Source organism: Suncus etruscus, chromosome 1, assembly GCF_024139225.1.
Source record: "Suncus etruscus isolate mSunEtr1 chromosome 1, mSunEtr1.pri.cur, whole genome shotgun sequence".
Classification (NCBI taxonomy): Eukaryota; Metazoa; Chordata; class Mammalia; order Eulipotyphla; family Soricidae; genus Suncus; species Suncus etruscus.
This window is the reverse complement of record NC_064848.1, coordinates 11,097,245-11,124,416: the sequence shown is the minus strand read 5'-3', so window position 1 is coordinate 11,124,416 and position 27,172 is coordinate 11,097,245. Positions and strand designations below refer to the sequence as shown.

General features: G+C 44.7%; 1 protein-coding gene and 2 non-coding genes across 3 annotated transcripts in view; 1 reads left to right on the top strand and 2 right to left on the bottom strand.

Annotated features, from left to right (window-relative positions):
- GRAMD2A (GRAM domain containing 2A) overlaps positions 1–27,172 on the top strand; it is a 38,893-nt gene that overhangs the window by 1,255 nt on the left and 10,466 nt on the right. The gene's annotated exons all lie outside the window — the stretch shown is intronic.
- LOC126028633 (U6 spliceosomal RNA) lies at positions 3,815–3,918 on the bottom strand. The gene has a single exon (XR_007502454.1). It is a non-coding gene; the product is annotated as a U6 spliceosomal RNA (small nuclear RNA).
- On the bottom strand, positions 4,336–4,468 carry LOC126031064 (small nucleolar RNA SNORA51). Its single transcript, XR_007503228.1, has one exon. It is a non-coding gene; the product is annotated as a small nucleolar RNA SNORA51 (small nucleolar RNA).

Here is a 27,172-nt window from a genome sequence, read left to right as displayed (position 1 = left end):
CTATACCCCGTGGGGTAACCCTCTCTCAGGTCAGTCTGAGAAGACCTGTCCAGGGCCTTGTAAGGTTACAAGGACCCTTGTAAGGGTCCAAACGGGCAGATCTCAAGGACAAGCAGACAGATGCTGCCAGGGCGAATTTCAGGAGCATTTCTATGGAGTCAAGTGAAGTTCTTCCTGATTTGCCCCTGGGAAGATTTTTCCAAATAATCTATTGAGGCCAGTGAGCCCAGGCCATATCTTGATCATCTGGAGGTGGCTCTCAGCTTTTTGTGTTTGGACAAGACCCAGCTTACCTTTGAGATCTATAACCTTTTAGAATGAGCCCCTGAGGTTGAGATGGGCAGGATTCAAGGTAGGTTCTGGATAGCCAGCTCCGTGGAGCTCTCCCAGCAGTTTCATGCTCCTCAGCCTATTCAGCAGCCATTTGGTCCTTGCATATTAAGCACTATATTTATCAGATTGGCGTGATTCAAAACAGTTTGTAGTCTCAGACTGCTCCATTTTGCTATGACTTGGAACAAGGTAGGTCCTTTTTTCTGGTCCGATTTTGCCTTTGTAAGGTACGGAAGGAGGTAAGACTTTCTTAAGGCCTTCATGTGCTCATTTCATGATTCTGGTTTTTGTCTTTTTGTTTGGGTTTGGGGGGTGGTGTTCAGGGCTTACTCCTAGCTCTCTGCTTAATGTTATCCCAGGATGAATTCAGGGAACCATATACAGTGCCAGAGGTTGAACCAAGTTGGTGGCACACAAGGCAAGTGCCTAATCCCTTGTGCCATGGACTGATTAGTCCTGACACTTAGGAATCTTCTGGGGTCCCTTGAAAGGTGGGTATACAGAGTTGGCTGTGGGAGACAGAGCCATAAAGTCAAGTTGGGTTCAAGCTCTGTTCCATTTATTTAAAGCAAAAGGTGGAATATTTATACTCAATTTCTTGACAAGTCATAATTTTCAGACAAAGCTAATTTGTCAAAAAGGTGGAGGGGCAAATTGTTCAAGGGATATTCTGATGCAGGGCAGTTTCACTTTTGAAGCCACTTTGCTAATCTGAGGTCCCTAGCCAGCAAGGTCAGTTAGTATTGTTTTGGTCTTATTCCAGTTTATGCATTCTGTACTGGGGCCTGAAATGTTAACCCTTGAAATGAATGCACGTAGGGTAACAGCAAAGCTAGATTTAGGGTGACTAATTATTCTGTAAGACTAAATAGAAAATACTTGAATCTACGCGAATGTTCCTCATAAGGTGTGTTTTATATCTGAGTAATCTTTAAGAGAGGCTCTAAGAAAAGTGAGTAATAATTATTAAAGAATATTTGAATCCAGGCAAATGTTAAATCTGAGTAATCTTTGAAATGTCAGCTGAAGTTATGTCTCAATTAATATGTTGCATCCCCTTTTTCTTGAGTGCCTCATGGACAGGCAACCAAGATTTTTCAGGGCTCTAATACCGGAGAGTACAAGTTACTTTCCAAGCATCTTTTCTTATAGGTGCTACTTTTCATGCACCCTCTCTGCAAGTACAGGCTGCTTTGAAAAAGTTCCTGCAATAGTAGGCAGCTTTTGAAAAACCCTCCCTCGGCCAATTAGGGCCTTTTCAAACTTGGTGCCTTGCTAGGTCTCAGGGTTTGTTTACACGGGGCATTATACAGTGCCCTTGTACTGTCTTTCTGGCACCACCATGATTTCTAATAACTAGCTTGCTTCCCTTTCATTCCCCCACCCTTCCCCTTCCCTTTCATTTTTGAGGTTTTTGTTTGTGGGACACACCTGCTACTTCTCTGAGGGTTGCTGCTAGCAGTATAGAAGACAATGTGTCTAGGATCCTTGGTCTTTCACATGCAGTGAGCTTTATTACCTTTGCTTAAAGGGCTTTTTTGTTTGTTTTGTTTTGTTTGGGGGCCATGCCCAGCTATTCACAGGTTAAATACTGGCCCTGCACTCTGGAATGACTTCTGAAAGGCTCATGGGAAGTCAGATTGAACCCAGTCAGTCCTTTGCAAGGAAAATGCCTACCCATTGTGCTATTATTTTGGCCCCATTTTATCTTTGTTTAGTTTTTTGGGCCACAACCATTTGATGCTCAGGGGTTACTCCTGGCTAAGCACTCAGAAATTGCCCCTGGCTTGGGGGGACCATATGGGACGCGGGGGGGGGGGGGGGGATTGAACCTTGGTCCTTCCTTGGCTAGTGCTTGCAAGGCAGACATCTTATCTCTAGCGCAACCTCACCGGCCCCCCATTTTATCTTTTTAATGTAATTTTTCTTTTGTTGCCACTCCCTGAGTATGACTCCCTGAGTATGACTGTCTACGTCTCAGTTGTAACTGTGTATGCCTATCCATAAAGTCATTAAAGGCGCATTATTAGGCTGAGGATGTGGCTCAAATGATTGAACAGATGCTTTGCAAGGGCCAGCTATGGATTGGATGTTGGGCTCCCTGGGACCAACCCTAGCACCACTGGATATGAGCCCCACAGCATAGCAACAAAAAAGAAAAAAAAAATTCCAGTTGGGCCTTAGTGTCTACATCCAAATAACAGAAAACCATTGGCTTTTTTCCTTTCCTGAAAATAGAAATGTTTTCCTTCCATTCTGCAGTCATATCTATGTGCATATCAGACAGGCAAAAAGTCTGACTTGGTCTCTTCTGTTCACCTGCTAGGCTGGGCTTTAATCTGTCATCACCTGTTATCACCCACTTTTGAAGTTTTGATTAATTCCGCAGTTGTTTACTAACGTAGAAGGGGGCCGGAGAGCAGAAGCTATTAGGGATAAAGCTTCCTGTATAATTAACAAATAACTGTCTCTCCAAGCAGTCCTTGCCTGCTGCTGCACAAATTCCACGAGGAAGGGGTTCCCAGGAATAAACTGCCTTCCCACTTTCTCCCCGAGTAGCTTTACTTTTTTTTTTTTTATTAGTTTAGAAAAGCTTGAATATAACTCAGAACTGAAATGGTTTAATAACTTGGGGGAGGTTGAACCTGTCTTTCAGTTCTTGTTTTATTAGTGTTTCCTCAGGGCATGCTTAAAAGCATGAAACTTGAAAGATTGTTAATGTTTTGGCGGGGAGGAGTGTTGGTTTGAGGCCATACCAAGCAGTGCTCAAGGGCAGCTACGAGGTCAGTATTTGGGTCTTGCTCTTGTGCTGGGGTCGCGAACAAGTTCGACACAAAGAGCCAAAATTTTAAACTGTGAGAGTCAGAGAGCCACACCACGCAGTGACCTGCCAAAACAGACAAACACTCACAGAAAAGCATAAAATTTTAACAATTAAACACATATTGCATTTTGCCATTTTGACTGAGGGTAAAAATCCTGTAGTGATGGTGAGGGTGTGCTGCATCCTCCACACTAAGAACTAACGCCAAGATGTGACCCAATATGTGGCACACGGGTCCCCCGTTTCCAAGGAATGGAGGCGGAGGACACATCCTGGGGCGGGACTACATGCTCGGAGATCTCTCCTCAGAGGTCCCTCCTCAGAAGCAGCAGAACAAAATCCAAACTTGGCAAAGAGCCACAGTAGACAAAATCATGAGAAGAGGCAAAGAGCCGCATTCATTATGGCCAGGAACTGGGTGCGGCTCGAGAGCCTCGTGTTGGCCAACCCTGCTCTTGTGCTTGAAGAACTACAGGTAGTACTGAAGATCAAACCTAAGCAGAATATGCACTTTAGTCTTTTAGCCTTAACCATACGTCAATGATGTTTTGGGTCGACATTAGGTCAGAATTACAGTGGGTAGTTTGAGCAACTTTGGCAAAAGGATTTACTTTCTTTGGGAAACTAAAATCCTTAATTATGTCTACTTTTTTTTTTTTAAATATGAAATGCTTCACGAATTTGAATGTCATCCTTGCACAGGAGCCATTCTAATCTCTGTATCGCTCCAATTTTAGTATATATGCTGCCGAAGTGAGCACTATGTCTACTCTTTTTTTTTTTTTTTTTTTTTTTTTTTGGATTTTGGGCCACACCCGGCGGTGCTCAGGGGTTACTCCTGGCTGTCTGCTCAGAAATAGCTCCTGGCAGGCACGGGGGACCATATGGGACACCAGGATTCAAACCAACCACCTTTGGTCCTGGATCGGCTGCTTGCAAGGCAAATGCCGCTGTGCTATCTCTCTAGTCTTTTTTTTTTTTTTGAGGGGGGGTCACACCCGGCGGCACTCAGGAGTTACTTTTGGCTCTGTGCTCTAAAGTCGCTCCTGGTAGGCTCAGGGGACCATATGGGGTGCCGGGATTTGAACCTGGGTTCATCCTGTGTTAGCTGCATGCAAGGCAAATGCCTAACTGCTGTGCTGTTGCTCTTGCCCCTATGTCTACTCTTTTTTTTTTTTTTTTGTCCCCCAATTCTCAATACAGACCAGGCAAAGGGCCTGGGTTGAGGTGTATATGGGGTGCATTTACTGTACCTCCTCTTTCTATACAGTCAGTGTAAAGAACACAGCCTATGGTAAGAATTGGGAGGCCTTATCTTACCTTTTCTTTTTTTTTTATTTAAAAAACAAAAAAAAAAAATATATATATATATATATTAAATTCTTCACCAGTGCAACATTCCCACGACCAATATCCCAAGTGTCCTTCCTCCCCACCCCACACAGGCCTGTACTCTAGCCAGGTTTTCTACTTCCCTCATTCAGTCACATTTTATATGTCTACTCTTTTAACACCGGTCACGTTGCTCAAAACTTGCCAATAGCTGGTGGGCCACACAAAATCTATTTTTTTGTGTGTGGGGGGCTGCTTACATGCAGCAATGCTCAGGGATTACTGCTGGCTTTGGTACTCGGAGGACCATATGGGATGCAGGAGATTGAATCTAGGTCAGATGTGCAAGCACCCTATCTGCTATACTATTTCTCCAGCCCCAGAATGTTCTTTAAAATTTTTTCAAATTCTAGAAAAATAAAATTTTAAATAGTGATAGTACTTCAGGAGATGATATTTATACTGTACTTTCTTGAATTCAAACATGGTGAAATATCTGTGCTCAGGGAACCACCTGATACCAGTTATCAAACTTCAGCCTCCTACATGCCAAGCATGTGCACAAGCCTGTTGAACTATCTCTCCAGTCTAGAATTTATTTATCTTTATTTATCTTGTTTTGGGGGGGCCACACCCAGCCATGTTTGGGAACTACTTCTAGCTTTGTACTCTTCCAGTTGAACTACTTCCAGCTCTTCCAATAGTGCTCAAACTGAATTTAGCCATATCCAAGGCAAGTAAACGTACCCCTAGACTACGTTGCTTCATTGGCTCCAGAGTTTAGATTTAAAATGCATCTGACTGTTGATGGAACTATATTGTATACTTTGGAAGGATCATGGCTACATAAAAAAAATCTAACGGGTCAGAATAATAGTACAGCAGGTAGGGTGTTTACCTTGCCTGAGACTGACCTGGTTTCTATCTCCAGATCCCATATTGTTCCTTAAGCACCACTAGGAGTAATTCCTTTTTTGTTTGTTTGTTTGTTTGTTTTTTGGGCCACACCCGGCGTTGCTCAGGGGTTACTCAGAAATAGCTCCTGGCAGGCACGGGGGACCATATGGGACACCAAGATTGGAACCAACCACCTTTGGTCCTGGATCGGCTGCTTGCAAGGCCGCTGTGCTATCTCTCCGGGCCCAGGAGTAATTCCTGAGATCAGAGCAAGAATAATCTCTGAGCATTGCTATGTGTGACAAAAACAAAACAAAACAAAACAAAAAAACAACCCTCAAAAAACCACTTATCTTGCTTATGTGAGGCCTCGTGTTTGTTCCCTAGTATCACATAAAAAAGAAAAGACTGGGTCCGGCGAAGTGGCACTAGAGGTAAGGTGTCTGCCTTGCAAGCTCTAGCCAAGGAAAGATCTTGACTGAGGTTCGATCCCCCGGCGTCCCATATGGTCCCCCCAAGCCAGGGGCAATTTCTGAGAGCTTAGCCAATAGTAACCCCTGAGCATCAAACGGGTGTGGCCTGAAAAACCAAAAAAAAAAAAAAAATAGACTACAGTCTCTTCAACAAGTGGGCTGGGACAACTGGTCAGCAACTAGCAGAAAAGCAAACATGGACCTCCATCAAACACCATGCACAAAGGTCAAATCCAAATTAAAGACCTTGACATCAGACTCGGAACCATAAGGTGGAACCATATAGAGGAATATGTAAGTAAAACACTCGATGACAGTGAGATTAAAGGCATCTTCAAGGAGGAAACATCATTTTCCAAACAAGTGGAAGCAGAGATAAACAGTTGGGACTATATTAAGCTGAGAAGCTTCTGCACCTCAATAGAAATAGTGATGAGGATACAAAAGACTACTCCCACAGAATGGGAGAAGCTATTCACCCAATACCCATCAGATAAGATATACACGGTACTGACAGAACTTAACAAGAAAAAAATCTTGCCCCATTAAAAAATGGGGAGAAGAGATGAACAGACAATTACAAATGGCCAAAAGGTACATGAAATAATGTTCCACATCACTAATCACCAGGGAGATGCAAATTGAAACAACAATTTTGGTACCATTTCACACCACAGAGATTGGCACACATCACAAAGAACAAGAACAACCAGTGCTGGTGGGGATGTGGAGAGAAAGGAACTCTCATTCACTGCTGGTGTCCAGCCTTTATGGAAAACAATATGGAGATTCCTCAAAAAACTAGAAATTGAGATCCCATATGATCTAGCATAGGGATATACCCTATAGAGATATACCCTAGGAACACAAAAATGCCTACTACACACCTATATTCATTGCAGCACTATATACAATAGTCAGAATCTGGAATCAATCCATATGCCCAACAATAGATAAGTGACTAAATAAATTATGGTACAAATATACAATAAAATACTAGTCAGCCATCAGGAAAAATGAAGCCATGAATTTTTTTTTTTTTTTTTTTTTGGTTTTTTGGGCCACACCCGCCGGTGCTCAGGGGTTACTCCTGGCTGTTTGCTCAGAAATAGCTCCTGGCAGGCACGGGGGACCATATGGGACACCGGGATTTGAACCAACCACCTTTGGTCCTGGATTGGCTGCTTGCAAGGCAAATGCTGCTGTGCTATCTCTCTGGGCCCTCATCTATTGGTTTTAAGAAAAATAAAAGACATTATTGTAATAATACCCAGAGACAATAGAGATGAGGGCTGGAAGGAATAGCCCTCGATATTAAGCTTACCGCAAAGAGTGGTGAGTTCAGTTAAAGAAATAACTACACTAACAACTACCATGGCAATGGTAGTGAGTGAGAAAAATAGAATGCCTGTCTCAAATACAGGCAGGGGGTGGGGGAAGAAGAAGATGGAGGACATTGGTGGTGGGAATGTTGTACTGGTGAAGGGGAGTGTTCTTTTTTATAAATAAAACCCAACCACAAACATGTTTGTAATCAGAGTGCTTAAATAAAGATATTAAAAGTAAAAAATATTGGGGCCAGAGAGAGAGCATGAAGGTAGGCATTTGCCTCTCATGCAGAAGGTCGGTGGTTGGAATCCCGGCATCCCATATGGACCCCCAAGCCAGGAGCAATTTCTGAGCATAGAGCCAGGAATACCTCCTGAGCGCTGTTGGGTGTGACCCCAAAAAACAAAAAAGTAAAAAAAATTAAAAAAGAAAAAAGTCTATAATGAAAATGAAGACTGGGCTGCTATCTTGAAGCTGGAATGTATCCTTTGCATTGCAGGAGCCCTAAGTCTAATTCCTACGACTACATGGTTCTCCAGAACTGCTGGACATGACCCCCAAATAGATAAACCTAATGAATATGAAATGCTTTCTTTCTAGAGATATGTCCCTTTGTTAAGACACAACAATTTTGCCCCAAATTCTAGGAGTTAACAGACAGCCTGCAACTTTGCATGGATTCCTAAGTGCGTCACATGAGACTGTCAGTAGGCCCATGTGATGAGGGAACAAGGCTGGAACTAAACAATTGGCCCCAAGTGGAAGCAGCCCTGGGGAAAACTAATGCATGAGTGATTAGCCTCAGCATGGCTCTCATGGAGGCATGCTGGCGTCACCCCTTCAATGAAGATATAGTGTTACTAAGAAAGAAACATGACAGGCTTGTTCCTTGGAGAAATGTCACCAGCTAGAGTGAGATCTGTTTGGATAAAGATGCTGGTTTCCCCCCCCCCCACACACACACACACATACCATAAGGTATTCTCAACTGAACAACCTTATGTTATTGTTGTTGTTTAGTTTTGGGGCCATATCCTGCTATGCTCAGGGCATACTCCTGATTCTACACTCAGATATCACTCCTGTTGGGCCTCAGGGACCATACAGGATACTATGTACAAGGCAAAACCCATAACTATTATATTTATTATTATTACTATTATTATTATTATTATATTTCTTTGGTCCTAAGCCTGAGCTTTATAAAAAAGACTTGGATTTTCTTTATTTTTTCATCTTTAAACTTTTATTTTGGTTTGGTTCAGTTTGAGTTTTTGGGCCACACTTGGTGATGCTCCGGGGTTACTTCTGGCTATGCACTCAGAAATCATTCCTGGCTTGGGGGACCATATGGGACACCGGGGGATTGAACCATGGTTTATTCTAGGCTAGCTCGGGAAAGGCAGATGCCTTACAGCTTGCGCCACTACTCTTTCCCTATTTTTGTATATTTTAAATAGATTATGGTTCTGTGATTTACAGTACTGTTGATGATGGTTTCCCATGTACATAATTCCAACACCATGCCCACCCACTAGTATATCTTTCTCTATCCTCCAAGGACCTCAACACTCCTCTTTCTCAACTCCCACCCAAAACTCAGTTGTGTAAATTAGTTGTGCTTTTAGTCCTTTATTATTCCCTTGTTGTGTATCCTTAACTCTCACATGAGAAAAATCATTCTGTATCCTTTTCATCTGACTGAATGCACACAGCATGATACACTTTAGTTTTTTCCATGTTGCTGTATGATTTTGTTTTTACTTAGAGTATCACAGTATTTTTGTTTGTTTGTTTTTGTTTTTGGGTCACACCCGGCGGTGCTCAGGGGTTACTCCTGGCTGTCTGCTCAGAAATAGCTCCTGGCAGGCACGGGGGACCATATGGGACACCGGGATTCGAACCAACCACTTTTGGTCCTGGATCGGCTGCTTGCAAGGCAGCTGTGCTATCTCTCTGGGCATATATCACAGTATTTTATTGTCTACTTACCATCTATTTATAGTTAGGCATTTGGATTGTTTCCATTTGTTGACTATTATACTAAGTGCTGTAATGAGCATAGGTATACGTACATATAGCTTTGGAATTTTTCTTTTTGTGTTTTTAGGGTAGATGCCAAGAAATGGTATTGCTGGGGTTTATGGGAGTTCTGTTTCTGGTTTGTGTGGGTTTTGTTTTTTGTTTTTGCTGTCCATAGAGGCTAAACCAGATGACCTTCCCACCATCAGTGGATGAGGGATCCTTTCTCATCACAACCTCATCTGTACTGGCTGTTTCCAGACTTTCTGATATGTGCCATTCTCAACTGGTGTGAGATATCTCATTGTTGTTTTGATTTTCATTTGCCTACTCATGAGTGTGACTAAGAGCACTTTTTTCATATGCCTGTTGGCCATCTGTATTGTAAACCTTACTCTACAAGTTCCAACAGAGTCACTCCTGGTTCTGAGACTCCCTGTTTTCATTCACCTCTGAGACATGTGGTCCGCTTCACAGTCCCATGTTACGATTGCTGGGCCCCAGCAAGGCTCCTTGGCCCTTTTCCTACAGTGCCTCCAACTCAGAGCCGGAGAGATAGCACAGCGGTGTTTACCTTGCAAGCAGCTGACCCAGGACCTAAAGTGGTTGGTTCAAATCCAGGTGTCCCATATGGTCCCCCGTGCCTGCCAGGAGCTATTTCTGAGCAGATAGCCAGGAGTAACCCCTGAGCACCGCCGGGTGTGGCCCAACCCCCCCCCCCCAAAAAAAAAAAAAAAGAATCTGAAACAAGGCTTTCTGGGATGATTCAGCCCAGCTCTAAGAATAGGTCTGTCTTTTTTCCTTCTCTAAGGTGCAAGGTTTATTTTATTGTGTTTTTTTTTTCCTTAATTTATCTTGGGATAAGTAATACCCAGTTTCTCTTAGCATTCCCATCCTGCCTGCAATAGCGCAACAGAGCAGTAGTGCAATACTGGAATGGGTCTTTGCTGGAGCCCTGGATCTCAACAGGTGCCATTAGTTTTACATGGACTATGTGTGTTTAGTTTATTAGTTAATTTTGATGTGCCTTTAAATGTCACTCACCGGGGCCGTAGAGATAGCATGGAGGTAAGGCGTTTGCCTTTCATGCAGAAGGTCATTGGTTCGAATTCCGACGTTCCATATGGTCCCCCGGGCCTGCCAGCAGCGATTTCTGAGCATAGAGCCAGGAGTAACCCCTGAGCAATGCCGGGTGTGACCCAAAAAACAAAAAACAAAACAAAACAAAAAAAAGACAAAAAAAATAAATGTCACCCACCCCTCTTTCTTGCTTTTATACCCAATGCATTTAGATGACTATCCTAATCATAAAATTGATGCAGATCACACAGAATAGTATAAACCAGAAAATTGAACAGTATCTAAAATTCCAACTTAAGGGGCTTTAGTGATAGTTCAGTGGGTAGGGCACCTGTCTTTTTTTTTTTTTTTTTTTTTTGGTTTTTGGGCCACACCTGTTTGACGCTCAGGGGTTACTCCTGGCTACGCTCAGAAATCGCCCCTGGTTTGGGGGGACCATATGGGACGCCGGGGGATCGAACCGCGGTCCGTTCCTTGGTAGCGCTTGTAAGGCAGACACCTTACCTCTAGCGCCACCTTCCCGGCCCCGGGCACCTGTCTTATACCCAGCCAACCTAGGTTCATTCCCCCAACCCAAATGGTCTCCCAAGCTCACCAGGAATGATCCCTGTAAGCACTGAGCATCATCAGGGGTTGTTCAAAAACAAATTAAAAAAAAAATCCTGAGGCCGGAGAGATAGCATGGAGGTAGGGCATTTGTTTGTCTTGCATGTAGAAGGACGGTGGTTCAAATCCTGGCATCTCATATGGTCCCCAAGCCTGCCAGGAGCGTTTTCTGAGCATAGAGCCAGGAGTAACCCCTGAGTGCTGCCAGGTGTGACCCAAAAACCAAAAACCAAAAACCAAATACAAAAAAAAAATTCTACTTAGGTATTGTTAGAATTTTTGCAAGCATCCTTTTATATATACTTTATGATGCAATAGAATATTTTTTCCATGTTATGGTTTTCTTTCTAGGTTAATATAGGCTTATTTTAATAAATAAGCTTTATTAATAATGATAAATATTTTACTAAGTATTTAAATCATATAAACTTTTATTTTTTTTTTTGGTTTTTGGGCCACACCCGGTAACGCTCAGGGGTTACTCCTGGCTATGTGCTCAGAAGTTGCTCCTGGCTTGGGGAACCATATGGGACACCGGGGGAAATCATATGAACTTAATGGGAACTATGAATTTCATAAATTCCATCCTAGGAATAAACCATGATTTGGTCACAGCCTTATTGACTTTTCTGTTTAGTGAACATTTTTTTATGTTTATTTGTGTTCATTTATTTTCTAAGAATAAATGGTTAGTAGTGGGGGTTTATGGGCTTGATGTGTCTCTGCCTGTAAAAATGTATGTGCCTTTTTTCTCACTGCTTAGTCTTTGGTATGCTCTCAGTTATGGATATTATCAAAGTTCTATACCTGGGGCTAAAGCAACAGCACAGCTGTTAAGGCTCATGCCTTGCATGTGGCTAACCCAACTTTGATCTGCCATCCCAATATGGTTCCCTGAACACCGCCAAGAGTGATTCTTGTTTGTTTGTTTGTTTGTTTTTTGGGCCACACCCTGTGACTCTCAGGGGTTACTCCTGGCTATGCACTCAGAAATCGCTCCTGGCTTGGGGGATCATATGGAACACCGGGATTCAAACCAAGCTCGGTCCTGGATCAGCCGCATGCAAGGCAAACGTCCTACCACTTGTGCTATCACACCAGCCCCAAGAGTGATTCTTGAGTGCAGAGCCAGGAGTAATTCCTGGGCAGCACTGTATATGACACAAAATCCAAAAAGAAGTTTTTCAACACCTTTGATATTTTTTGAGAAGAATATAGTCTCTACCTTATATTTATTTTATTTTATTTTATTTTATTTTATTTATTTATTTTTTTTTTTTGGTTTTTGGGTCACACCCGGCATTGCTCAGGGGTTACTCCTGGCTGTCTGCTCAGAAATAGCTCCTGGCAGGCACGGCGGACCATATGGGACACCGGGATTCGAACCAACCACCTTTGGTCCTGGATCTGCCGTTTGCAAGGCAAACGCCGCTGTGCTATCTCTCCGGGCCCTATTTTATTTTATTTTTGATTTTTGGTTTTTGGACCACCCCCAGTGATGCTCAGGGGTTACTCCTGGCTCTGCAGTTAGGAATTACTCTTTATAATGTATCATGTGTTAAATAATTTTTGATGCTGTGGAAATAAGCCAGGTGCAAGTCATATGCCCCCTATACTATCTCTCTGCCCTTAAAGTTTTTGGTGGTGCTCAGGGCTTATTTTATGTGCACTCAGGAATAATGCCTGTTGGTACTCAGGGTACCATATAGGATGATAGGGGTTGCACTCAGGTCAAGTGTATGCAAGGTAAATGTTCTATCTGCTGGACTATCACTCTGGCCCCTTTTTACCCATTTTATTTTCATTATTTTGTTTTGTTTGTTAGATTTGTCGTTGTTGTTGTTCTTATTGAGCCACACTCAGTGGCACTCAGGAGTTACTCCTGGCTTTGCATTTAGATATTACTCCTGGCAGGTTCTGAGGACCATATGGAGATCATATGGGATGCCGGGTCAGTTGCACACAAGGCAAATCTGCTGTGCTTTTGCTCTGGCTCCTCTTTCCCCACTTTAAAAGATTACATTGTTGGGACCTGGAGAGATATCATGGAGGTAAGGCATTTGCCTTGCATGCAGAAGGTCGGTGGTTCGAATCCCGGCATCCCATATGGTTCCCCGAGCCTGCTAGGAGCGATTTCTGAGCATAGAGCCAGGAGTAACCCCTGAGCGCTGCCGTGTGACCCAAAAACCAAAAAAAAAAAAAAAAAAAAAAGATTACATTGTTTATCTCTTAATGACTTAAATGAGCTTGCATATTAAAAATACCAATTCATGGCCAGTTCAAAATTTATATGCATAAAGGCTTTTAATGCTTATGCCATTAAATATATAACATGCTTTGGACTTTTTGTTTTGTTTTGGGGCCACACCTGGTGGTGCTCAGGGGTTACTCCTGGCTCTGCACTCCAGAATCGCTCCTGGCAAGCTTTGGGGACAATATGGGAATCCGGAGATCACATCTGGGTCTGTGTCGGATGATCCACATACAAGGCAAACACACTACCGCTGTGCTATCACTCCGGCCCCTGCTTTGGATTTTTATCTCTTGCTCAGAAAGGCCTTTCCTGTTATTTTAATATCTTTTGTTTTATTTTATGAATGTTTGTTTGTCTTCTAAAATCTGCCTGGAATTTTTATGAATGGTATGAGGGGGTCAGTTGCCCAATACTATTTACTGGACAATCCAGTCTTATTTGAAACTTTATTATTTAGTTGTTTATTGACTTATTTGGGTAATGTGGGGTCATACTTGGCATTGCTTGGTGACTACTTATGGTCCAGAGATTGGGCTGTTGGTATTGTTCCGAGGAGGTATTGAGGATCAGAATGTAATGTGCTTTGCACTCAACCTTTTGAACTATCTTCCAGCCCCAAATCTTCTTTATTATATACTAAATATGTGCATAGGTGATCACAGATCATTTTCTGAACTTCCTTATTTTCTATTGACCTGTTCCTCTGTACTAGTCTAGCAAATACTGTGTTATTGTAATTGGTTTAGCTCTGCAATAGTTCAAATATTTAGTAGGGAGAAATTTGCACATTAAATTTGGGGTCAACTTACTTTTATGAAATATTGAATCTTCCCAATCAAGAACAAAGTTTCTCTATTTCTTCAAATCTTTTAGGCTATTTTGGAAAATATGGATTTCTTCTTAGAATTTTAGGTCCTAGAGAGATAAAACAGCAGGGAGGGTCCTTGCCTTTCACATAGCCAACCCATGTTTGATCCCCTGTATCCCTCAGCACCTTCAATAGATTTCTTGAGCACTGAGCATTGCTGGGTGTGGCCCCAAAAGACACAAAAAATTTTATAATAACGTTTTTATGAGTAGATATTTTTATTTGTGTCATATGAATAGAATTACTACCCCTAAATCCTTTTACGTATATTGCAGTCTATGCAGAAAGTATTTCTGTTGCTATTGTAATCACTAGAAAAAAGAATGAACTCCGTAAGAGCTCATTGTGTGTCTTTTCCTATCCCAGCACTAACTGGTCCAGTGGCCAAATAGAAGGATAACTGTGTTGCTGTGGGGGAATGTAGCTCAGCAGTAAAGCAGAAGCATTTGGGGGCTGTTTTTTATTTGTTTTAGTAGGGACCTCTTCCACAAGTATTTAGGTCCAGTGGTGTTGGGATTGGAACTCAGGGCTGCACCACATGGACTATTTGAGCACTTGCTTTGTGTGCATGTAGGTAGATCTGGTGCCTCTACACCGGTTTCCTTTCTTCTTTTTCTTTTTAGTTTTTGGATAACACCAGCAGTGCTCAGGGATCACTGCATTCAGGGATCATTCCTGGTGTGTCTTAGGGGGATCATCCGCAGTGCCAAGGATTAAACTCAGGTTGCCTTGTATAATTCAAGTGCAATAGTACCTGTTGTACTATTACTGTGCCAAAGACTTTCTTTGGGCCTTCGGTGCTTAGGGATTACTCCTGGCTCTGCACTCAGGAATCATTCCTGGCTTGGGGGACCATATAGGATGCTAGAAATTGAATAGGCCTTGTGCAAGGCAAGTGTCTTACCCATTGTACTATTACTCCATACCCTCTCCAACCCCCCAACTCCCTCCTACTTCAAATTCTTACCTTAAGTAAGTGATCCCAGGCCACAGTCTGCACTTTTACTTCCCTATCTTCCTCCCCCCTGCGCCCCCCACAGTTAGTTGCAGCAGAGACCTTGCTTAGTGTGTCCAAATCCTGCCTCATGTCCAGGTTTGGTGTTGGTCTAGGGTGGGGAGCAGGTTCCTTTTCTAGTGGGCCAGGAAATATGAACATTGCTACCATCTCCCTTCTTTAACACAGACTAATCTATATGAATCTGTTGCCCTTTGTCTAAGGACCCACCAGCCCCCACCTAGGGCGTTTCCAGCACATAGTTCTCTGGCACTGACTGCAGTGCTGGAATTCTGGGTGTGGCCACTCTCCAAGCCACAGGTGACACCCAACCTTTTACAGGCAGATCCTGGTGGGGGCGAGAAAAAAAACCCAGTGAGGATGGTAGGTGTAGAGTGAACCTTCCTGACTGCAGACAAACCTCAAGAAACCAGATAAATGCACTACTCTCTCCCTTCAGGTCCTCCCTGTGAAGGAAGGGAGGTGGATATGAGATTGCTTGGCACAGAGCCACTGGCCCAGTAGCCTGCTTGCTTGGCCTCAGAGACCAGCTCCTTCCTGGGCTTAGCTCAGCCTGTTCCCTGTAGGACCAGCATATGCTCAGGGCTGCCTTTGCTCTTGACCTACCCTCGCCTTGTGTTTCTGCTGATTTTAGTTTCCTCCTCTGCACCTCTCAGCCAGCTTCACTGCTAGCCCACTCCATCTTTTGGAAGCATTTCTTTATTTTCCACACTTCCTGTTTTTTTCCCCCTATCTCTTTTTTCTTTCTTAATCTGACAGGCAGAGGGTACTTCTTCTTCCTCCACAGTCTTGAAGTGTCGTGATTCTTAAATCTCAGACTTTCTCTTTTTACCTGCCCCTCCTCTTCCATCAGCTATAATCTGCCCACCATAAACTTGAGTTTTGTATGGCACCACATATTTAAATCCAGAGCCTCATACATTGGAGGAATATGCTGTACTGCTGAACCTCTTTCTCAGCTTTAACATTTACTCTTCTAAAGGTATGCACTTAGTGGATTTTAGAGAACTCACAGAGATTTGCAACCATCATCACTGTCTTAATGCCAAAACACTTTCATCACTCCCTAAACAATATATGGATTAGTCACTCCCCCAACCTCCTTCTTAAGTCCTAGAAGTGACTATCTACTGCCTGTGGGTTTACCAATCCACATTTTTGGGTAGGTATAGGGTGCGTGTGGGATGAGTTTGAGCCGCAGATGGTAGTGTTCAGAGGCTACTCTTGAATCTGCACTGAGGGAACCATATTTAGTGCTGGGACTGAACCAGAATAATGGCTGGTATAGCTACATACAAGGCAAGTCCTCCTGTACAATCTCACTGGTCCTCAAAATCTGGAATTTTATTTTAATTGAACCCTATACGATTTTGTTGTGACCACTTTCATTTAGCCTAACATTTTTTGTTTTGTTTTTGTTTGGGTGCCCCCACCTGGCATTGCTCAGGACTTACTCCTGGCTCTGCATTTAGGGATCACTCCTAGCAGGGCACAGTACAGTATACCACATAGGGTGCTAGGGATCAAAACCAGATTGACTGCATGCAAGGCAAGCACCCTACTTGCTGTGTTATCTCTCTGACCCTTAGCATAACATTTTTTAACATTCATTCATTTCATAGCCTGGATCAACACTGCATTCCTTTTATCTCTGAAGTATGTTCCATTGTCTGGACATTCCACAGTTTGTTTATCTATTCATTAACTAAGGGGTATTTGTTTTTCTTTCCCCACGTTTTGGGCTACTATGATGATAATTATCATGCTGTGAGCATTGTCAGGCCAGATTTGTTGTGCACATGGGATCATTATTTCTGGGGTCTACCTTGGAGGGGACTTGGAGGAGTTTAACCATTTGATGTACTGCCTATATAGTTCTCAAAGCCATTGCACCCATTTACATTCTCACCAGCAGTGCTTGAGTGTTTTGATTTCTCTGTAGCCACATCAGCACATGGTTGATTAGCCCCTGGGAATTGCAAAATGGATGTTCGTTGTGGTTTTGATCTGCACTTACCTATTATTTGATACCTTCTTTGAATAAATGTTTACTTAAAAATGCGCCCATTTTAAACGGGATTAGTGGTCTTTTTTTAAAGTCAGTTTTGAGTTCTTTTTGTTTGTTTATTTTTGAGCAACACTGTTGCTCAAGATTTGCTTTTGGCTCAGCGTGCAGGGAACCATATTCAGTGAACCAGGCCAAGTGCCTTACACCTGTAGTATCTCTGTGGCCTCAAGTTTTGAGTTAATATTTTTTTTAATGTGGTTAAAAATTAGGGGCCGGAGAGATAGCATGGAGGTAAGGCATTTGCCTTGCATGCAATTTCTGAGCATAGAGCCAAGAGTAACCCCTGAGCGCTGCCAGGTGTGACCCAAAAACCAAAAAAAAAAAAAAAAAATTAGTAACAGGACTGAGAAAACAGTAGAGCAGGAAGGGTGCTTTCGTTGCATTGGCTGAACCAAATTCAATCCTCACTACCCTTGCAGTCTCCCAAACCCTGCCTGGAGTGGTCCTGAGCACAGAGCCAGGAGTAAAGTCTGAGCACTGCCAGTTGTGGTTCCTGAACTAAACCAAGCAAATAAAACAACATTTAAAATGTACTATCCTAAACATTTCTAAGTTTATATATTTCAATTGTGTTAACTATATTCATGTTATTGTGCAACTAGTCTCCATGACTTTTTCATCTTGCGTAATTAGAATCTACACCCATTAGATAGCTCTCCATTTCCTGTTCTCTTCAGCCCCTGGCAATCACTTTTCTATTTTCTGTTTCTCTGAACTTGACTATTCTAGATACTTCATTTAAGTGGAATCGCTTAAATAAAGGAAATAAGGGAAGTGTTAAAAAAAAAAAATGACTCTAGCTGGCTGGAGCGATAGCTCAGCAGGTAGGACGTCATTCAGCATTCAGCTGACCTGAGATCAAGCCCCATTATTCCCTATGGTCTCTGTGTACTGCCAAGAATGACCCCAGCACACAGCCAGGAGTAACTCCTGAGCACTGCTTGGGTGTGGCACAAAAACAACAAAACAAAAAATAATTGACTCTAGATTTCTGGCTTAAGTAGGATATTATTTTCTCTTTCTTTTCTTAACTTTATTGATTGATTGATTGATTGATTGGTTTCTGGGCCACACCCAGCAGTGCTCAGGGGTTACTCCTGGCTCTGCACTCAGAAATTACCACTAGCAGGCTGAGGGACCATATGGGATGCCAGGAATAGAACCGGGTTTCTTGTGTGCAAGGCAAATGCCCCATCGCTGTACTATCTCTCCAGCTCCAGGATACTATTCTTTCTTGTTAAAACAGAGAGAGAGAGAAGCAGTGAGAGAGAGAGAGAGACAGAGAGACAGAGAGAGAGAATGTTTTGTGGGAAACCATCACAAGTTCAGTCTTGAATATGTAGAAGAAATATTTAAATGGAAATATGTGAATCGGGAATTTGGATAAAAGACCAGGCTGCATTATTGGCCTATGGATGAGAATAGAAGCTAATAAGATATTATTTTTATTTCATCAATACTCCTTTGTGCCCCCTTCCATTGAGTTACTCTTTTTTTTTTGTTTTTGTTTTTGTTTTTGGGTCACACCTGGCAGCCCTCAGGGGTTACTCCTGGCTCTACTAGGCTCAGAAATTGCTCCTGGCAGGCTCAGGGGACCATATGGGATGCCGGAATTCGAACCACCGACCTTCTGCATGCAAGGCAAACGCCTTACCTCTATGCTATCTCTCCGGCCCCATTGAGTTGCTCTTAAGCAGATATTCAGAGTTACCTTGTTAGCACAGAATATTCACAATACTTGTTCCTGTTTAGATCATTTATTTCAACATAATGACTTACTGTGGGCTTACAAGGCCCACCTCTCTATCTCTCTGCTCTCTATTTCGAGACTCATTTCCACCATCCAGACACAAGGGCTCTGTTTATATTTTTCCTCCATGCCGCACATCTCTGGCTTCAGGACCTTTGCTCGTCAGACCTAACCCTTCTCCAGTGACTTCTCTCAGCCGCCATCTGATTTTCAACCATTATTAGCTCAAGTGCTGTCATGTCTCAAAGACCTTTAGGAAGTCTTCCTTGGGATTCGCTGAGAAAGGTCCTTCTAGGACACTGCTTTTCCTTCAGAGCACTGATCACAGTTATAATGGTGCATTGACTTACATAAATATTTGTCTCCTGTCTGCATCTCTGGGCGTCTGGGGATAGTAGCTTGCCTGATGCCCCTTGCACAGCACTCACACAGAGTGGACGCGAATAGCCACATTCAGCAGCTGTTTGTGGAAAGGAGGTGGAGAGACCGGCTGCTCTTTGAGGACATTACCCGGCCAGTCTCTGCTGCCCAGGAGCTTTTCCTGGCTTTCTGTTGTTTTTTCCCTGTCAGACATTGGCTTCTCCTCCTGAGCTGAGATTTTTCTGGCACTTCAGTAGAGGAAGAACTGAGGCCTAGAAAGACTAGCCCTCCCCAAGGCTCCTATGATGCCCCCTCAAACCCCACCTGTGCTTTCAGATTCTGTAGTTGAGGTACTGCAGGGGGTCTGAGTGTGCTGTGCTGTGTCCCTGGATGGACAGAGCTGACTTTTCCCTGGAGTCCACCCCTGCCTGCACCCTGAGTGGGGGTGTCTGAGCAGCTGAGGCAGTCTGTGAGTCCTGCCCTCTGCAGACCCAGTGGAGGTGGCTGCCAGGAGCACAGGGGTGCTCTGTTTCCTCATGAATACCAGTCTGTTTTTAGACCTGAATGACCAGCTTCTTGTCTGGAAACAACCAGGCCCCAAGTAGCCTGCCAAGAAAAAGTGGTCTGAGACCAGGTCTCGGGTGCTCATGCCAGCAGATGCTGTTCCAGCAATGAACGCAGCAAGCAGGCCCTCAGCAGAGCTCACACCACCCCCTGCCTCACCAGGGGGCCTGAGCTCTGCAGGAAATCCTGGATCTCCCTTGTAGCACAGCTTCCCTTCAGCTGTTTGTCCTCATTGTCTCCCTGGTGACCATTCTCCCTCAGAAGGCCTTTGAGCTCTGGCCAAGAAGGGGCAGCAGGGGACCTCAGGTTCCTGAAGAGGGAGAAGAAGAGACCAATAGACCTGAGCCTGTCTGGACCTGAACTGTGGTGTGGCCTCAAGCCCCCCAGGTCAGCACTGAGTTTTCTCTGGGTGTGGGGAGAAAGGGCAGGGTTGAGCTGGTAGGAAGGCAGGCAGGTATGGAGCCTAGTTAAAAGTCTGTGACAGGCTAGAGAGATAGCACAGCGGTGGGGCGTTTGCCTTGCACACAGCCAACCCAGGAAAAATGGTGGTTCGAATCCCAGCATCCCATATGGTCCCCTGTGCCTGGCAGCAGCAATTTCTGAGTGCAGAGCCAGTAGTAACCCCCGAGCACTGCGGGGTGTGACCAAAAAAAAAGAAAAGTCTGTGACACTCTGGGGCCTCCCTCTCTGCCTCCTTACATGGGGAGCTGGCCTTCTAGGCATCCTTCAAAGGATGATTGGGTTTGGAGCCTCAGCTCTGGGCAGTGCAGGCGGGGCTGTGAGGGCCTGCCCCCATTTCCTGGGCTGATCCCACACAGGGACAGAAAGGCAACTGGGACAGTCCCCACTCAGTGCCCCAAGTCTGGGGCATCCTCATTCTGGGGAAGAGGTGATGGAATGACGGTGGTTTGTGGCTGGGGTGTGTCTGGAAGGCTGGAAATAAATTTGAATGGGTTGTTCTCTAGGTCTGGTGTGTATCCAGGGCACTCCTGCTGATCAGACAGCACCAAGGAGCATCCCTGTGCAGCGTGTGCTCGGTAGTGAACAGTTACTGAGCATTTACTTTATGTCTGAAGAGAGGCAAAGTCCTGGGGAGATCAGAAAGTGGCAAGATCAACGTGTCAGTGCCAAGAAGATGCCCAAGCAGATGGTGTGGACCCAGAGCTGGAGAGTCTGCCCTCCCTGGAGGTACAGGCTGGCCAGACTTTGGGAGGAAATGTTCTGGGGGTGGGGAAGGGGGGCATTTGGATCACATCTGGCAGTGCTCAGGATTTTCCTGTTTCTGTGCTCAGGAGTAACCCCTAGGGGAGTCTTTAGGGGTATCATATGCCAAGTTGGGGCTGGGGTGCAGGGGCAGGGAAGGAGGATAGGGCTGTGTCTGACAAGCTAGCACAGTCCTGTGCAGCTCAGGGAGGCACTGCAGAATCTGGTGGCAGGCATTTCTCTCTGCCCATAGGCTCCCCTGAGGAGCTGAGGTCCTATAGGTTGAGGGCATTCTTTTTTTTTTTTTTTTTGGTTTTTGGGCCACACCTGGCAGTGCTCAGGGGTCATTCTTGGCTGTCTGCTCAGAAATAGCTCCTGGCAGGCGCGGGGGACCATATGGGACACCGGGATTTGAACCAACCACCTTTGGTCCTGGATCAACTGCTTGCAAGGCAAACGCGGCTGTGCTATCCCTCCGGGCCCTGAGGGCATTCTTTTAACATGCCGACCCACTCTGTTGGTTTTATTCTTTCAGTAGGGGAGATAAAAGCTTGAGATACAGGGGTCTTGATCAATAGACACTCTCTCTCCCACATTAATTCTGCTCTGTCTCCTCCAGCTCTCCTCTATGGGAGTTATCTCAAGAGCCAGGGAAAGCTCCTTCAGGCAGACATAGACTGTTGGAACCTGACTGGAGAAGGCACATGTCTGTAGCCTGACTAGACTTCTCGTGTGGTCAGGAGCTGTTCTGTTTCTCTTGGTCTCCTTGTCTGTGGAATGTGGAGCTAGAGCTGACTTGAGCCTGGGAGGAGACACCAGTCAGATGTGCTCACTTGATTTTGCCCAGTGTTCTCTCTTCCTGCCTCTCTCTGAAGAGTCTATGTCTAAAGGGTTATCCAGGCCTGGAAGTCTTCATCCTGCTATGGGTTTTTCACTTGGGTAGCTGAATTTAGGGAGCTAGGAAGGGGACAGGTGTCACCTGCTATACAAGACAGGGTTAAAGTTGGAGGTTATAGGGTTAGGTTATGGTTGGATCAGAGGCTGGTTTGGGTTAGGACTGGGGGTAGGTACTGGAGGTTAGTGTTGGGTTTAAAGGCTGAAGATTAGGGTTGGGGTCTGAGGTTAGAGATTAGGGAATACAGGGGCTGAAGCACAGCAGGAAGGGTACTTGCCTTGCACACGGCAAACTCAGGTTTGATCCCTGGCAAACCATATGCTCCTGAATCCAGGAATCCAGGAGTGATTCCTGAGGGCTGGGAATAACACCTGAGCACCACCAGGTGTGGTCCCCTCCACCAGAAAACCAAACAGACAAATACACGAACAGAAATTTGGAATTCAGTGTTAGGATTTGGATTTATGGTTAGGGGTTAGAAACTAGGATTAGGGATTTGATTAAGAGTGTAGTGTTGGGCTCGGAGAGATAGCACAGTGGTATTGCCTTGCAAGCAGCCGATCCAGGACCAAAGGTGGTTGGTTCGAATCCCGGTATCCCACATGGTCCCCCGTGCCTGCCAGGAGCTATTTCTGAGCAGACAGCCAGGAGTAACCCCTGAGCACCGCCGGGTGTGGCCCAAAAACCAAAAAAAAAAAAAAAGAAAAGAAAAGAAAAGAGTGTAGTGTTGGGGCCAGGTCAGTGGCACATCAGTAGGGCATTTGCCTTGCATGAGGCTGACCTAGGAAAGACTGTGATTCAATCCCCCAGCATCCCATATAGTCTCCCCAAGTCAGGAGTGATTTCTGAGCACATAGTCAGGAGTAAGGCCTGAGCATCACCTGGTGTGGCCCAAAAACAAACGGAAAAAAAAAAAAGAGTTTGGTGTTAAGGCTTAGGGTTAGGTTGGAGATAAACCTTGGAGGTTAGAAATTATGCTTAGGGCTAGGGTTGGGTTTGGGCTCAGTGACATCACACATGTGCCTTGGTTCTGAGCTGCTGTTTGGGAGCCAGGACCAACCCACAGAAAGCAGATGGAAAATCAAGGACCAGATTCTTCTCACTCTCCAGCACTGGGGACTGACCTGCTTTTCTTTCCTTGTTCCCCAAAGAGTCTCCAGGGCAGCCCTTGAAATGCTCTTCTGTCTGGGCTCCTTCTGGATTGTTTTCTACCCTTACCTCCTTCCCACCCACTTGGATTTCCTGACAGATTCAGTAGGGTGGGATCTGATGAGCTTCCTCATCTTTGCTCTCTAAGAAGCTGCTTGCTGTCCACTCTCAGTACTTGTCTGATAACAGCCATGATCCTATCTTCTTTGGCCAAGGTCATTTCCTTACCTACTGTGATGTCTGGGGAAGCAGCACTCTGGCTTTGCACCCCGCCCCTTATCTTCTATTCGAATGCTGCCACAGATAGAAAGAAAATAACCCATTCCTAAAAAAAGAAAGAAGGAAGGAAGGAAGGAAGGAAGGAAGGAAGGAAGGAAGGAAGGAAGGAAGGAAGGAAGGAAGGAAGAAAAGAACCCATTCCTAATCTGCTGTCCTCAAACTAGCTTTTAACAGGTAGCAGATGTGGCTATACCTACCCTTTCCTGAGTCCTTCGTTAGGGTTGCTGACCAGGGAGAGCTAGATTGGGGACCTTCTTGTTGTCTTCAACTCACTGACCCAACCCTGTCACACTCATTGTGGACTCAAATTATGAGATTTCTCTCCCTGTTAGTCAGTAGACATATAACAAGGGTCTATGTCTTTATGTGTAAGGCCTGTGTTTGAGTCCTGATGTGAGAGAGAGAGAAAAAGTGAGAGAGAGAAAAGGACGGAAGAAAGGAAGGAAGGATGGATGGATGAAAAGAGGGAAGGAAGGAAAGAAAGAGAAAATAAGTGGTGGAAGGTAGATAGAGATCCTAGACCTGGAATATTCATTTACCTATTTTTTGGGGGGGGACCACACCTGGCTCTGTGCTTATCAGTTACTCCTGACTGTGCTCAGGGGACCATTTAAGGTGACAGGTATTTGAACCAGGATCGGTGGGATATATGGCAAGTGTACTATCTCTCTGGCCCTGGAATATAAGTTTAGAAAGTCAAAGGTGAGTTTCCAGTTCTGTGTGTGGAGCACATTGTAGCAACACTAGACTGAATTGTTGCAAAAGTAGGAAAATATCTCTTTTGTGTTTCACAGGGTCTCCCTCAGTTTCACAGGGGGCCCTATTGCTGTTGTGAACCTAAGTAGCTCAGATGTGGTGGGACAATGCTGGGTATGGGGAGTAGGGAATGCATTGCTGGCAATTGAAATGCCTTGCTGCTCTGCTTGTACTATCATGTGAGCTATAATGCCCAGCCTTAGAAGTGAGACTTCTGGAGGGTGAGGATTTGGGCAATACCTAGCAGTCCTCAGGGCTCACTTCTGATTCTGTGCTCAGGGCTCACTCCTGGTGGTGCTTGGGGGAACCACATGCGGTGTTGGGGACTGAATTGGAATCAGTGCCTCAACCCCTGGACCATCTATCTGGGTCCAGAAAGTGAGCTTTCATCTTTGAGCTTAGCATAGTGATGAAACTATTCATACAATCCCAGTTTCCCCTTGGGAGACAAAGGTCTGACTAACCACTTCCTGGACTGTGGCCCTGATTGAAGATAGGGAGACTCTTCAGTTGGACAGTGGGGTTCAGTGCTGACTTCTGGAAAAGAGGTCTTCCTTCTTTGGCACCACTGGGCTAATATAATCAGTGATCTTCATGGTCAAAATGTATCTGTGTGGGGCCCGGAGAGATAGCACAGCAGTGTTTGCCTTGCAAGCAGCCGATCTAGGACCAAAGGTGGTTGGTTCAAATCCCGGTGTCCCATATGGTCCCCCGTGCCTGCCAGGAGCTATTTCTGAGCAGACAGCCAGGAGTAACCCCTGAGCACTGCCGGGTGTGACCCAAAAACCAAAACCAAACAAAACAAACAAAATGTATCTGTGTGGTCAGAGTGAGCCCCTGTCTTGCCAGCAATCATTCTGGAAGTTGAGAGGGGCAGAGTAAAGCACAGGAGGAGGGGCAGAACTGGGCCTAGAAAGGAGGAGGCATGTGCCGAACATTCAATGCTTTTTTGCCACCAATTGTAGGTTTAAAATCACCCGAGAGTATTGCAAAGCTCAAAGCTGAACACCCACTTGTCTTGTGACCCAGTGATTCTAGTACCAAGTGTTTACTCAGAGAAGTGAAAGCTTATGTCCAGGAGACAGTGCCTGGAATGTTCATAACAGAACTTCTGTAATGGGTGAATCCTGAGGCCTACCTAAAGGCTCGTTGATATGAAACTGCATTAAAAAAATTGCTGTGCGTCCCCGTGATGGGATTCTGAACTAAAGCTACATGTCATATTGGATGAACCTCTTGAATGTGTTCCTGAGTAAAAACAGTTGTTTGTGTAGGAGAGAGGCAGAGTCTGATGGGCTATTTTATTTTTTCTATTTTTCATTAGAAAAAAAGGAAACATACACATAAATATATTCTCAAAAATCATTTATAAGGAGGTAAAGCTCTTACCTTGCATGTAACTTATTCTTGAATTTGAAAATTTGAAAATTCAAGGCCAGAGAGATAGCATGGAGGTAAGGTGTTTGCCTTGCATGCAGAAGGTCGGTGGTTTGAATCCCAGGATCCCATATGGTCCCCTGAGCCTTCTAGGAGTGATTTCTGAGCATAGAGCCAGGAGTAACCCCCTGAGCACTGCTGAGTGTGACTCAAAAACAACAACAACAAAAAATTGAAAATTCGAATTTTCAGAACCACATATGGTAGGTACCCTGAGCACTGCCAGCAGTCGCCCCTGAGCAATGCCACAAAACCAAAAAGAAAAAGATAAAGGGAGACAGGGCTTTACTCCCTAGTGGGACAGTAACTTCATGGGCTTATCTCTTCCAACTTTGCATAGCCAGTCATGCCTATACACAGATTCTGAACCCACCTCAGCCTCAGGTACAAGTATGACATTGTCAGGAAGGGGAGTTCAGCTGGGGGTGGAGCACAGGCCCTCACAGATGCTCCCCAACCACATCTGTCACTCTGGCTCTAACTACCCACCTCTAGGATTCTGCGGCATGAGGACTCTATCTCCTCCTCCCCTTACTAACCTCCCCCAACATGCACTCAAATTTGGCTGTGCCCTCATGGTCCTTTAACAGAATAAATAAGGTACAAAATGGGTCTGGGAGATGGATACAAAGGATGATCCAAGAAGGTGGGACTTATTTTCCTTCACATTGCAAGGGAGAAAATAACACAATTGAAGGAACTCCCAAATAGTTTGGATAACCTGACTTCTAATATCTGTAAAGACGGTCCCTTCACATGTAATCCATGGGATGGTTCTAGACCCTGCCTGCACATTCACCCATGAAAGTACACTGTGAGCTTGAACAATAATACCTGGGTGCTTGTCTTACACTGAGCCAATCCAGGTTCCATCCCTGGAGACCTCCTCATCAGGACTAAAATATATCGCCTTCAAAATGAGCTTCTGTCCAAACTTTCAGCTAATGCATCCCATCTCCTGTAGCATGTATGTTCTGTTTTTCCAGTTGGGGTCACATCACAGTGCTCAAGGTTTACTTCTGGAAGAAAGTGCTTGGGAGACCAGATGTGATGTCAGGAATGGAACCCTGTAGTGAAGATGAATGGAAGGAGTACCAGATACAAGGGTTTGGGTGGCAAGCCTATTAGACATTCACTGGAAACGTCAGACTGGAGAAGCCCAGAGATTAGTATGGTCCTGTCAGAGACCAGCTAGAAACACAAAAGGACCAGGAGTGTGGTTCAAACTATACCATACATAGAATACAGTACTCCCTGAATATTACCTGTTTTAGGACTGATGGTCCCTGGTCTAGGCTGGACTGCCAGGAACAGTCCCCTCAAAAAATATTTAAGGGGTTTTTGTGTATGGAGAGAGATAGTGGAGTTAGTAAAACATTTGCCTAGCCAACCTGAGTTCTATCCATAACACTCCATAACACAACCAAAAGAGATGCCTGAGCACAGAATCAGGAGTAAGCCTTGAGCATTGCCAGATGTGCCCCAACCCACTAAAAAATGAAGGACCTGAGAGTTAGTGCAGGGGTTAAAGCACCTGCCTTGCCCATCTGGTTCAAATACTATGCACAGTACATGGTTCACAGAGCACAACCAGGGGTCACTCGAGCACAGAGCCAAGATTAGCCCCTGAGAACTGCTGGGTATGACCCAAAAACAAAACAGAAAAAGAGTGATGTCA